The following is a 15158-nucleotide window of genomic DNA, read 5'->3' on the forward strand; positions in this document are numbered from 1 at the left end:
CCAGCAGAAAGATGTTCCCGGGTCCCACATTTGCTCGTCTGCCATTCCCAGAGAATGGGAGAAGTGGAGAGAAGTAGACAGTTATAAGCCAGGCAGTTGTCCAGTTGGTAAAAACATGGAGGAAAAGCTCAAAGTCAAGGGAGTGAGTATTATATTTCATCAATTCTAAGATAAAATAGCCCTCCAAGATAAAATTTAACATTTATGAAGCTGGAATTCTTCTTTCTTTTTTTTTTTATTTTTTAGATTAAGATTATTTATTTATTTATTTGACAGAGGGAGAGAGATCACAAGTAGGCAGAGAGGCAGACAGAGTCAGAGAGAGGGGGAAGCAGGCTCCCCACTGAGCAGAGAGCTTGATGCGGGAGCTCGATCCCGGGACCCTGGGATCATGACCTGAGCTAAAGGCAGAGGCTTTAACCCACTGAGCCACCCAGGTGCCCCTGGAATGCTTCTTTCTTAGCGATATTAATTATGGTTTGGATTTAGTGAAATATAGTAATTTGCCCATGAACATAATAAATCATGAGACCTAGAATTCAAACTTAACCAGTCTATTGTGTGGACTCCAAAACAAAACAAAACAACAAAAACAACAAAACAAAAAAACCTTTGAATGTCATTCTTTACAGGCTTCCCTTCATATTGGCCATAGTACCATATGACACCCAGTGCCAATTACATCAACCCAACCTGCAAAAACAAACGTGGAATTGAAACCATGGCAAACTTGACCTAAGCGCTTATTATTCTAATAAAATTATCACCAAGACACTATACATAGCTAGAAAATTAGGTGGAATTCTGGGAAGTTAGGACAGTCAAGGGCCAGGCTTTAGGTTATTTTATGTGCATTATACATGAAATGTCATAAAACTCCATTTTAGAGATCTCATTTTGATATCTCAACTTAAAGAGCTAGAAAGAAGATAGATTTATTTTAAAAATAGATTTTCTTAGCCATGTACCTCATTCGTTTAATGAGATATTATGAAATTAGGAAACATGGATATTTATTGTTTTACCCCTTTAAGATACCATAGCATGCTATTGAAATATAACCTGAAAATGAGACAAATCCTCCATCAATTCAATTCATAATCACTTCTTCCCCACTGGTTATTAGCTAATGGCCATATGAGGCCCTTGTGATGTATTACAAAAAGATATACTTGGTTCCTGCTTTCGTGGCACTTCTATCGTATAATTACAAATGAGCTAAGACTAAAAGTTGTAGGAGTTCAGAGAGCCTATGCCCAGAGAATTTCATCTGGTCTGGATGGATAGAAATGGCCTAAAGAATTGGTGCTTAAGCTGAGAGTAGAAAAGCAAGTAGAAACCTTTACTGAGCACTTGCATGCCAGGCACTACATTGTTTGGTTTACCCAACCTGAGAGATACTGTTCCAAGGGGACCAGCTCATCATATGTCCAGATCTCTTTCTAGAGATTTTACCTGTAAGCAGAAGTTGGGAGGCTGAACATCTACTCTTCCCAAACATGTTTGTACCTGGGATCCCAGCTATAACCTGGGCTCCACCAACCAGAAGCTCCTATTTGACTTTTGAACTTGGACTTTGAGCATGTGGGAGAGACATGCTGAACCTGAGACTTGCTGGGACGTAATTGCAGGTGTGGCAGTGTCTTCCTGATCTTTGGATAACAGTTAGTGACCTGACAGTACCCCAGTCATGGCTACAGTGGAGTGATTCTTGAGCTGAAGCCACAAAATCGATGTGAAACTCCACCTCCCTTGTGGCAGAGGTAACTGCTCTCCTGGTGGGCTATATTTGGGGAGTTGTTCTGAAAGTGGTTTCTGAAAGCTCAGTATATAGAATGCTCTTCTAACTATTCTAATGATTTTTCTAAGTACGTTCCCTGAATAATTTCTTCTCCATGATATAATAATCACGGTGTGTTCTATCTGTTACTGAGCCATGGATCAGGCAGCATTTGGTGCCAGAAGTGCTTGCAGACCATTAAGAAAGGATATCTAGGATCTATTGTCCGACCTGGTTTGGCTGGAAGGGTATGAGGTACTAGAAGTCCATAATAGTCACTGGGCAATTGTTACCTACATTATAACCTGGGGTTATTTAGATTATGAGCTGTGGTTAACTGAAATGAAGTGCCCAATGAAAGTGTTTCTAAGATTCAATGGAGTTGTTCCAGTAATGAAGTCACCTTTGAAAAATCAACAATAATTTGTATAATTACTGAACTAAGATTTTGAGAATCTTCTGTCTTTTTGCAGAATTCATATAGCTCATGCATAAATTAAACAAGTGAGTTACATGGAGGATATGATTGCAGGCACTACCCTTGTATCTTTCAAATATTTGGTGGTGATACTTTTCTCTATGATTGCCCTAGGATTGTGGTTTAACTTTGGCTTATTACTTATCATTTTGCTAGGGAGTTAAGGACAAGGTTTGGGGGGAGGTTTACTTTGGGGTGAGTGTCTTTCTACCTTGAAAGCATCATGAAAATGTCAGGAAGTTAATTAATAGTTGCTGAGTATACTGTTGTAACCCTTTGCTCAGGGGTGGGGAAATTAAGCATAGAACTGGTTTGCAGAAGCACGGAGCCCCCTGTGACCCTAACTCAGCACAGAATTTCTATTTATCACTTGTCAGTGGACCACAGTGGCACTCTGGACCAGAATTAGAATGTAACAATCCCCAGAAAGGTCTGGGTACTTTACTATGCCCAATATACAGTCACCCTGGTAAATAGTTACAGGTGCTTTGGGGAAAGAGTAGGAGGAAATAATCAAGTATCTACAAGGATGGAAGATTTCTTTCTGAGCGTACCCAAGCTCCAGTGCTATAACCTCGGTCTGGCAATCAGGTGTCTGAATTATTCACCACTATATTCTCAGCACATTGTTGGCACCTAAAATAAATGAGGATTAAACAGATAGGTGTGTTCTCTATGATACTTCCTTTTCTAAAGAATGGTGAACCTTTCATTCCAGCTATCTTCTTCTAGCAGAGATGAAGTTTTTAGTGCTAGGCATTATAATTCAGAAAGGTTTTGAATTCTGCTAAGACAAGATTTGATGTGAAATCACTTGGAGGATGAAGCATGGTTTGGAATGGGTAATAAACATAAATTTCTTCAATTCTCAGTGATTTGTATTTAAAAGAACTTTCATTTACAAAAAAGAACAGAATAATTACTTACTTTCAGAAATGTTAGGAAGATATTGGTCACATAGAGCAATTATGATATTCTATTATGTACTTGTTTGCTTTTACCATTTAATATTGAGCAAACATTTTGTGAAATATGAAAATGGTGCATATTTAATAAGACAAGAGGTCAAGGAAACAAAAGAAAGGAGTAAACAAAAATGAAACATCACTAAGACTTGATTTCTTATCAGATTTTGTTGAGGGGGGTATATAGTATTTGTTGCTTATGTAAATAAGAATTGATAAAGAATTTGGTTTTTTACTAAAAATTAAGTTACATTATTTTAAACTTCTAGAATAAAATATTAGAATGAGCAGAGACATCTTTCTAAATAACCAATATATTATGCCAACAGAGAAGTATCTAAATAGGAAACCAAGAATCTACATGTCATATTTTGCTAGTGCAGGGCAGATGAATTTGCTTTACCTGACCATCTCCCACCATCTGTCTGGTATCAGTCTAGATGCCACTTCATTGACACCCCATCCCCACCACTTAGAGTTGGGCTAACCACTCTTCCTAAGCACTCTCATCTTGTCATAGTCTAGCATACATTCCTCTGTAATGCTTAATGGTTGCAATTTCATATTTTTTCATCTGATGTCCGGATTGAAGAGAGGGGCTATATTCTGTTTCAAATAACATCCCCAACACTCAAAGCATGTCCAGGCACAAAGCAGCCACCAATAAACCTGAGTTGAATAAACAAGGAGACAAAACATGACACTTGACATTGTCTCCACTGACCAGAACATCTCAGATTCAAGGGAGAAGGATCTGGTTGCACAGAGAAACAAGGGTGGAGGTTTGACCATGGGCTTAGAAGACCCACAACCTGGACTTGCTTTTTCTTCTAAGGAAAAGCAGCATTTTGAACTTTGGGGAAAAGCATAAATCATAAATGAAATAATTTATAATCTGGACTTCACTAAAATTAAAATCTTCTGCTCCAAAAGATAATAAATGAGAAGATGAATAATAGACTGGAATAAAATATTTTCAAAAGAGACATCTGATAAAGAGCTATTATCCAAATCGTACAAAGAAACTCTTTAAGCTCAACAAAAAGAAAACAGCCAGATTTTAAAATGGGCCAAAGACCTTAACAGATACATCATCAAGGAAATTATACACAGATGGCAAGTTAGTATATGAAAAGAAGCCCCATATCATATGTCATCAGGGAAATGCAAATTAAAACAATAATGAGATATTACTTCACACCTATTAGAATGACCACAATTTGGAGCACTGACAACACCAAATGCTGATGAGGATGTAGAGCAACAGGAACTCTCAGTTATTGCTGGTGGGAATGCAAAAGGTACAGCTACTTTTGAAAGACAGTTTGGTAGTTTCTAGAAAACTTAACATACTTTTACCACCCAATCCAGCAATTATGTCCCTTGGTATTTACCTAAAGGATCTGAAAAATATGTCCACACAAAAATGTGAACACAAATGTTTATAGCAGCTTTATTCATGATTGCCAAAACTTGGAAGCAACCAAAATGTCCTTTAGTACGTAAATAGATAACCATGTTATATCCAGAGAATAGAATATTATTCATACTAAAAACAAATGAGCTATCAAATCATGAAAAGACATAAAGGAATGTTAAATGAATATTATTAGTTGAAAGAAGCCAATCTGAGAAAGTTGTATACTGTCTGATTCCACCTATATGACATTCTAGAAAAGGCAAAACTATGGAGGTGTCAAAAGGATCAGTGGTTCCTGGAGATGGAATGTGGGAATGATGAACAGGCAGAGCACAGATTTTTAAGGTGGTAAAAACACTCTGTATGATATTAAAATGATGGGTATATGTCATTATCCATACATCTAAACTCACAGAATATTCAACAACAAGAATGAATCCTAAGGTAAAGTATGAACTTCAGGTGATTATGATGTGTCAATATTGGTTCATCAATTTGTAACAAGTGTACCATGCATATTTTCTGACCACAACATTATGAAACTTTAAATCAATCACAAGAAAAAATTTGGAAACCACAAATACATGGAGGTTAAAGAGCATCCTACTAAAGAATGGGTGGGTTAACCAGGAAATTAAAGAATAAGAAAATACATGAAAACAAATGAAAATGAAAACAAGATGGTCCAAAACGTTTGGGATGCAGCAAAAGCAGTCACAAGAAGGAAGTATATAGCAATACCAGCCTAACTCAAGAAGCAAGAAAAATCTCAAATATACAATCTAATCTTACACCTAAAGGAGCTAGAGACAGAACAGCAAATGAAGCCTAAATCCAGAAGCAGAAGGGAAATAATGAAGATTAGAGCAGAAATAAATGATATAGAAACAAACAAACAAACAAAAACACCAGTAGAACAGGTCAATGAAACTAGGAGCTGGTTCTTTATGAAAGAACTAATAAAATTGATAAGCCCCTAGCCAGACTTTAGCAAAAGGAAAAGAGAGGAACCAAATAAATAAAATCATGAACAAGAGAGGAAAGATCACAAGCAACAGGACAGAAATACAAACAATTATAAGAGAATATTATGAAAAATTATATGCCAACAAACTAGGCAGTCTGGAAGTAATGAATAAATTCCCAGAAACATATAAACTACCAAACACTGGAATGGGAAGAAACAGAAAATTTGAACAAACCAATAACCAGCAAAGAAATTGAGTCAGTAATCAAAAATCTCCCAACTAACAAAAGTCCAGGGTCAGTGGCTTCCCAGGGGAATTCTACCAAACATTGATCTCATCTTCTAATTCACTGGACTCATTGTTATATCTCCTGGCAAAAATATTCTGCCCTTTGGAACAAAGATCTCCAAATCAACAGAACTGAAAATTGCAAGGATGGTGTCTTTGGTTGTCAAATGAATTCTTTGACGAGGACCAACATTGTACAGAATGCCATGACAGTGAATAAAACATTCTGAAAGTTCAAAAAAAAAAAAAAAGAAAATTATTACTTATTCTTCTCAAACTGTTCCAAAATATAGAAATGGAAGGAAAACTTCCAAAGTCGTTCTATGAGACCAGCATTACCTCAATTCCAAAACCAGACAGACCCCACTAAAAAGAATTAAAATATCCCTGATGGACATGAATGCAAAAATTTTCAACAAAATCCTAGCAAACAGTATCCAGCAGTACATGAAAAAAGTTATTCACCACGATCAAGTGGGATTTATTCCTGGATTGTAAGAATGGTCCAATATTTGCAAATCAATCAAAGTGATGTATCACATTAATTAAAAAAAAAGGATAAAACCACGTGATCCTCTCAATACATGCAGAAAAAGCATTTGGCAAAGTACAGTACCCATTCTTGATTAAAAAAACCCAAAGCAGGGATAGAGAGAACATACCTCAACATCCCAAATGTACCATTTCTGTGGGGGGATGCTGATAATTGAGAGGCTATGCATGTATACAGACAGGAAATATATGAGAAACCTCTGTACCTTCCTCTCTAACATAAAATTGCTCTAAAAAACATAGTCTTAAAAATCTTTTGTCTTTTAAACTTTTTCTATTTTCTATGCCATTGATTTCTGCCATTATCTTTATTATTCCTTTCCTTCTAAATACTTTGAGTTTAATTATGTTCCTAGCTTAAGATGGTAATTTAGACAATTGATTTTGAAAATTTCTTATTTTCCAGTATAGGCTCTCTAAAGCTATGTTTTCCACTAAGCACAGCTTTGGCTGTATCATGTATGTTTTGGTATGTTGTGTTTTTACTATTACTGAGTTTAAAAAATATATTTTTTAAGATTTTATTTATTTATTTGACAGAGAGAGAGAGAGAACACAAGCAGGGGGAATGGGAGAGGGAGAAGCAGATGCCTCGCTGAGCAGGCAGCCCGATGCAGGGCTTGATCCCAGGACCCTGGGACCATGACCTGAGCTGAAGACAGACACTTAATGACTAAGCCACCCAGGTGTCCCTAAAATATTTTGAAATTTCTCTGTTTCTTCAAGCCATTGGCTCTTCAGCAATGTGTTGTTCATGCTCCAAATGCTTGTAAAAAGGTGTCTACTTCTTACTGATTCCTAATTTATTTTATATTTTTGAGATATTATATATGCCAGTATATTGACTGTTGTGGTGAATGTCTCACGTACAACTGAAAAGTATATGTATTCTGCAGGTTTTTGGTGTACTGTTCTATAAATATTAATTATGTGGAGTTGGTTAATAGTATTGATGAGATGTTCTGTATCTTTACGAATGCTTTATCCATAATTACTGAGGATGGAGTGTTAAATTTTCCTGTTATGCTATGGATATCTTTCTCAAATTATGAAGGCTTTTGCTCCATCAATTGTGTTGCCCTATTATTATCTATACATATTTAGGTTTGCTATGTCTTAGTAATAAATTGCCCCTTTCATTACCAAATAATAATTTTCTTTACTCTGTTTCATAATAACAGTATTATTTATATAAATATTGATGGATGCTTTTATATCAGGTCTTTCTTCATTGTTTTTGCTTTTACTCTATGTATGTCTTTGTATTTAATGTATAAATTTTGTAGACAACTTATAGTTGGGTCTTGCTTTTTTGTAATTTTTAGTGTCAATTTCATTTACATTCAGTAAAATTATTGTTATGGTTTGGCTCAAGCCCACTATCTTCCTATTTGTTTTCCATTTGTGCTTTAGTGGTTTTGTTCTTTTAGTGCTCCTTTTCTTGTCTTTTTGGGGGTTAACCAACTATTTTCTAATATAACATTTATTTCCTCTACTTATTTCTTAGCTATATTTCTTTTTAGTTTAAAGATTTTATTTATTTATTTGACAGACAGAGATCACAAGTAGGCAGAGAGGCAGGCAGAGGGGGTGGGGGGAGCAGGCTTCCCACTGAGCAGAGAGCCCCACACAGGGCTCCATCCCAGAACCCTGGGATCATGACCTGAGCCGAAGGCAGAGGCTTAACCCACTGAGCCACCCAGGCACCCCTCTTTTTAATTTTTAAGTGGTTGTTATGGCACTATTCCCTTTTTATTAATTTATTATATTTTAAGTGATTACTCTAAATAATGAAATGTATCCTTAAACTGTTAGAATCTAATTCGAATCAGTATTGTACCATTTCACACTATACTGGATATTTTCCACTTCCTACCTCTTACTTCAAACTTTTCACTTTCACCTGCATTTCCCACTTCACACATGTAATAGCCTTAGAACAATGTAACTTAATTTACTTGTCAATAGCCTGTACTTTGCGTTATTGTGTAATATCCCTGGCTTCTACATATGTTATAAACCTCACCTTACACTGTTACTGTTTTGCTTTCAACAAAAAACGTCAATTGCCTTTTAAGGAAAAATGAGGGGGAAAAAACTCAGACTTTTACATTTACTGATTTACCATTATTTTCTGTAGCTCCAACTTTCTACCTGACCTCATTTTCTTTTAGCCTAAAAGACATCCATTTCCCATAGCACATTTCTATCTACAAGGTTTTCTATGTTGAATTCCCCAAAATGGCAGTAGGATATTGGTTCTGCTACCATTGTTAGATCGATTGTTTTTCTAATTTCTAATCAGTTTACAGATTAGCTACCATTAGGACACAGAACCCACATTTAATCTAATCAGCTGTAGATGAACTTTGAGGATGAGTTACATAGGACAAAATATTGCTGACTACAGCTATCTCTTCAACAGAAACTGCGGCTGGGTTAGTTTAACCTATAATATTAATGCCAGATACCATTAACTGAGAGTTTATGGGGCTTTAGTCTAGTTTGATGGTTATCAGAAATTATTTTATCTAATCCTTGGAGTTACCTTAAGAGGTAGTTATTTTTATGTCTCAAAGATATTAAAAACATTTTCTAAAGCCACAAAATCATTTGTTGTAGAGCTGGAATTCAAGCCTCAGCTGCATGACCTCAAAGATTGCATATTCTTAAAACCACGATGCTGTGCCATTTCCTATAGAAGTTACTGGTTGCTAACAACGCCCAGAGGACCTATTTGAAGATGTGCTATAAAACAAAAGAATGATGAGTAGAAAACAATGTTCATGAATGACGAAATTTTAGTTGGGACCTGTTGGCATTAGAACTTTTTAGACATACAGAGCTATCTCTAGGTAGATGTCTTACATATGGTTACAAAATTATTTATAAATGAGTTTTTTACTAGAATGATACAATATGAGCACCAGTGTTGCATGAAATGTTGAATCACAGTATTGCACACCTGAAACTAATACTACACTATATATTGACCAACCGGAATTTACATTAAAACTTTAAAAAATGTGGTAGAAATGTTAACCACAAATACAGTTATATAAATGTTCTATTTTCATGAAAAGGTTCTTAGAAAATTTAGTCTTTTAAATATATAATAGAAGGAAGGAAAGAATAATAAACCCAAATTCAGATGAATTCAGTACTCATCTTTGGACGGTGAAATTATATATTTATTTATGTTATTATGCTTTTTTGTATTTTTCAATACAATCCAAAAGATGGCTTTTATCATAAAAATGTATTTCCCCTTTGATGTTATGAAAGGCTCAAAACACTTGAAACATGTAGCAGCTATGATTTTTTTATTCCATTAATACATCTGTGCAGGAGATTTTCCCTTTGACTGTACCTAATCCAACCAAAGTCCCCAGCCTGCCAGGCTGGTGGGAAATGTAGCGTTAGATACTCCTGGAACTCTCCCTCATGAGAGTCCTACAAAGGCCCTGTATGTTGTATGAATAGTACATCTGAAGTCCCCATTTTTCATTGATCCACACTGATTACTGCTCAAATGGCCAGTGTCCAGGAAGATCTGGGTGTTTGAGAGCCAAGAGATCTCTCACTATCTTCTCACCCAGCATGTAGGAAACTGCCATTTTCCTGAGGTCCTGCTATTTATAGGATTTATGGCCCTCTTCTACTTCCTAGGCTTGAGTAAATCATCTCTCTATTATTTCTCTCAAGTCCCTCAAAGCACTTACCTCTCTTCCCTCTTCCCAGTGGGATAAATATCTTTTTAGTAAGGCTTTCACAGTAAGTAGGGAGAAATCCTGTCTTTAGGCATTAAAACAAAACAAAACAAAGAAACCCCTCCATTTGTTCTTTATGATGAGTAGACAGCCAAGGATTTTTGGCAGTCAGTGCTGAGCAAAGCTTCAGCTAGGTGCTGGAGTTGAAAGTAAGTCACAACTCAGCTGGGAAGATAGGATACCCATATGGAGAAATAATCATCCAGAGAGGGCCAATGATAAATATTAAGTATAAATTGGTTGGTATTAATTTTGTTATCGTCTTGTCCCAGTGCCTTTAAGTCTTTTCTTTATACTTTTACTTCCCTATATCTGCGTGTTTTTGTTTTTTCCATATGTCCTTAATCAGTATCCTCAGTCCTTTCTACCAAATGGAAGCAGACAGATTTCTTCCTTCCTACACAGATTACTCAGTGGGTATGTCAGAGAATTTTTGTTTTTCTCACAAAGCAAATTAGAAATTTGAAATGTCAGGTAGACAGATGTGTGAAAAGTTCTTGTCAGGTACAGGAAGAGAGATGATTCAACATCTATACATATAGGAAACACAACAGCATTCAGTGCTATTATGTTTTGGAGAGTATAAATATCATAAATTATTTCAACAAAATCTCTGACCTATAGAAAGTTCCTCAAGAAATACCACCTTGTTTAAACATTAAAATGATGCTGCAACTCAACTGACTACCTCTCTCATTTCACCCTGAGTTACCAATTTGTGAAACTTTTTATGGAACATTTCTTTCTTCTCTAAATATGCCTTTATTAATGAAAGAAATCTAAGGTTTTCTTAAATGAGCTACTTTATCCAATATGGTGTAATCTCATTTAGCTTTCTTGGTCCCCTCAGTGTCTGTCTTTTTAATCCATCAGAGAGGGGGAAAAAATGAGGAAGATGAAGAATAAAGGAATACCTGACTATTTACAATTTTCTAATATCAGAAGATTGGAATAAAACACAGCGAAGCCCATTTAAGTCCCTAGTCCCCCTCCAACGTTTCCTCAGAACTTACCTTTCTCATAACTGTTACCATTTTGAAGCAGACATTGATTCTTAAAATTTCCTATTTTCGGGATCTCAAGAACACAAGAATAATGTATACTAATGCATTTTGCATTGTGCATTATTTTTCTGAGTTGAAAGAAGATTTCTTCCTGGACATCACAGTTTTAGTATCAAGACTTGGGTTCTAATCCTCACTTGCGTTTCTGGACAGGTAGTATCAGAGATGTGACCATTACTCTGTTTTTCAGTTTCCTTATTATTAGTAAGATGAGGGAGAGACAAGAACCAAGCTCATAGGACTCAGTTGGGAGGGATACAAGAGCTACTCCAATAGTCACAAAGACTATAATACAGAAAGTATGTATTTGGAATTTTAAAATTCTTTCTTCAATAAAAAGTAAAAGAGAAACAAATTTATGAGTTCTATCCAGAGGTTTGGGATTTGTCTGTATATTTTTCCTCTCTTTGGATGTATATCGGATGTCACTAGACAGAAGCTGAAGAGTTCTGAGGAGAGCCTTCTAAAACATGTATATTCCTGTGAAGTGCTTTCTGCCAAACACGTGATTTGCTTCTACCATTTCTTGACTTTGATGTCTGTTCATAACCTAACTGTGATATCATTTGGTGTTTTGCATCTCAATTCCAAATTATCATTTGCCCTTCACTACATTCTGTTTTCTCCTGCTGGCTTTGCCATGTGCTTGCCCACAACAATTGGCTTTGTTCTTCTTGCCTCTGGAAATTACCCTGGCAGGGATGTCTGGCAGAGTTCAGGACTGTGCTCTCCAAAGGAGCATAGGAAGTAATTTAAAAGCTATTTTGGAGTCAGAGCCAAGGGAAGAAGTGTTAGTAAGACGATTATATTACAGGCTAGTACTTTATAACTCTGTATTTGTTTACTTATTGGATTCTTTTAGCTCTTTTCCTCAAAAGAGAGCAAGCTTCTGAAACTTCTTCAGTCCTAAAATGAAAGATAAACCTTATTTAAATTTTAAAAGACAGAAGAGCATTAGTGGTATCTAAGAGTGTTTGTGGCTGACTGCAATTATTTATTTATTTTTTCACTCTTTCAGTTTTAAGTAAGCATTTAATGAAGGAAATGCAATAGAGTCTGTGTGGATACCAAGCTGAAGCAGAGGCAGACTATGTATTAAGAAGCATTACCTATTGAATAAAGAGCAAAAATGCTAGAAAATAAAAATAAATAAAATGTATGAAAATTTAGAGGAAAGGGAGATTATTTCTAGCAGGGGAAATTGAGAAAGCTTTTTTGTGGAGGGAGTTGTCCTTTTCCTCTTTCATTATTAATTGGTATTTTGTTGTGCAAAAAGATTCACTGGTGACTAAGAAAGAAATCATGAAATGCCAAAGGCTAAGCACAAGGAAACTTGTTTAATGCAATAAAACGTTTACTTCCAAAGTTTAGCAGTAGAAAGGTGAGCTGTTTAAGTCTATGGTAAGAGTTAGAAGCTCAACCATAGTTTAAGAAAGGCAATGCATTGGGCCATATAACTGTTAAGCCCAGAGGGACATTAGTTTTATACATAACTGGATCCGAACAACCTCATCAGACTCACCAGGCACTCTCTATCTCAGCCTGATGACTGTACTTTATTTTTACGTTAGTTTCATCATCAGGAAAACTCTATATAGTGGCCATATTGACCACCGGTTGTCCTAGGCTATAAGCAGCAAGGTAATCAACTATGATGGAAAAAGATGTTGGGGCTTATTTTTGGGCTCTGTTGGCCAAACTTTGGTTTCATGCCTCTCCCTAAGCCAATTGCTGTGGCCAGTGGAAGGTGGTCTTTTGACTGACCACGTCTGAATTATATAGGAACCCACAGAGCCTGAGAATGGGTCAACCCAAGATAACCCCATAGACTGAGAATGGGGAGAGGTGGTTCGTTACGAAAAGCGAACGTGGTATGACGAGCAGAAGGATGACTGAATTTTGGGACAGCAAGAACACACAATATTCCACAACCAAAAAAAACCTCTATGTCATGGGGTTAGAGTGGATAACTACGCAACTCTAATCACCTCCCTGGCCACTGCCGCCATCTTCCCGGCACCACAATGTTCCTTCGTTAATGCTCGAGCTCAAGTATTTTTTTTTTTTTTTTAAAAGCAAACTAATGTCAGTTGGGTCCCTCTGGCACAGCTGAGCTCAACAGGATCTTTATAAAAAAACACTAAGAAAAGGAAAGGGAATAAATACTATTAAAAGATGAGTGGAGGTATATTAACATTTTTAAGAGTTTATTTGAGTAAGGCTTAATTGCAATTGGGCAGCACCAAAATGAAAGGGGTTAGGAGAGCTCCATGGAGAGGAGTGAGAAATGGTAAGCAGAGCCGGTACCCAAACAAAGGAAATTATTTGACTGGCTGTAGCTTAAAGTCTAGATCCCTGTTTATGACTGGTTCTGATTTTGTAACCATGAGGCATTTACAAGATTAGGAGGAAATTATTTGACTGGCTGTAGCTTAAAGTCTAGATCCCTGTTTATGACTGGTTCTGATTTTGTAACCATGAGGCATTTACAAGATTAGGTTTGGGTTTGCTTACCTAGGTGGCCCCTGCTTTCAAGCCACCTCAGTCTGATGACCTCGTTAATTCATTGAACAATACACAGGGATACAAATAGTAGTATTGTAAAGATTTCTTTTTGAAAAAAAAATTAACATAAGGGAAAATATTGGTTGCCACCATCTTTTTCCTGCTCCCTTCTTTCCTGATAATGAGATTTTTGTCCCAATACTTTTATCTCTCCAATAGTGTCCAAGTACTTCAAAGGAAGCTGAATGCTTCCTTGGCAACAAAAGAGCTGATAATAAATGTGCTCATGATAAGGCATGAGAACCCATTGAAAAAAAGAAATGAGATGTAATGAAAGGTTTCCTGGGCTTTTCTGTAAAGACATTTCCCTCTTTTTAAGGTTAAGCCTCCCAGAGGAAAGACTGATGCTTCTTAGGGCATGGAGTGTAGACATTAAAATTTACTCTTATTACTATTACTTTGCTATCAGAAAGGAAACCTCCTTTCCCCGCTTTCCTCCTTTTCCTTCTCCCTCACTACTTCAGCTTCCTCTTTTTCCCCTTCTCTTCCTTCTCCTCCTTTTCTCTCTTTTGCTCCCCCCCCCTTTTTTTAAAGATTCACCCATTTATTTTAGAGAGGGGGTGGGGAGGAGCAGATTGAGAGAAGTCTGGAGCAGCCTCTGTGCTCACCGCAGAGCCTAACCTGTGGCTCAGTCCCAGGATCCTGAGATCACAACTGGAGCAGAAACCCAGTAGATGCTTAACTGATTGTGCCACCCAGGTGCAGTGCTTTCCCCCTGCTTTTTCCCCTTTATAGAACAATAGCAAAACCAATGCAGAATTATATCTAAAAAACACTAGTTTTGATGCAAAGAGATGGGATTATCTAGTTTGAGTGCAACCTCAGAAAGAAGCGGTGTCAAAGTGCGCACCATTACAAAAAAAAAAAAAACAAAAAACCAAAAAAACCATCGATTGTGTTTATTTCCCAGATTGCTGTGCCTCTTGGTTTCTTCTCTACACCTCAATCAAGGTGATCTGATTTTTCCATGACCCATAAGATTTGGGTTCTTTATTCAAAAACATCTTCAAATAACATTGGCCAAAACATTTATCATGGACCCATTCATTTTTGCATGTCCTTCTCCTTTCAATTACATTAATTGCCCAGTTGCCCAAATTTAACTACAAATAATGATTGACCTTTTCATAAATACTTTCATGATGTACATTCCTTGGGGGCTGTGATCTTAAAGGTAGTATATCTTCTCTTGGCTTTCTTTTTTGTTAGATTCACTGTTGGCAGCAAAATGTCAATTTCTGCATCTGTTTGTATGTTCAGAGCCTGACTGACATCATGGAAGAGGAGAGTGGAACTGTGTGTGAAAGG

The sequence above is a fragment of the Lontra canadensis genome, unplaced genomic scaffold (assembly GCF_010015895.1).
Source record: "Lontra canadensis isolate GAN:19392208 unplaced genomic scaffold, GSC_riverotter_1.0 scaffold15, whole genome shotgun sequence".
In the NCBI taxonomy this organism is placed as follows: domain Eukaryota; kingdom Metazoa; phylum Chordata; class Mammalia; order Carnivora; family Mustelidae; genus Lontra; species Lontra canadensis.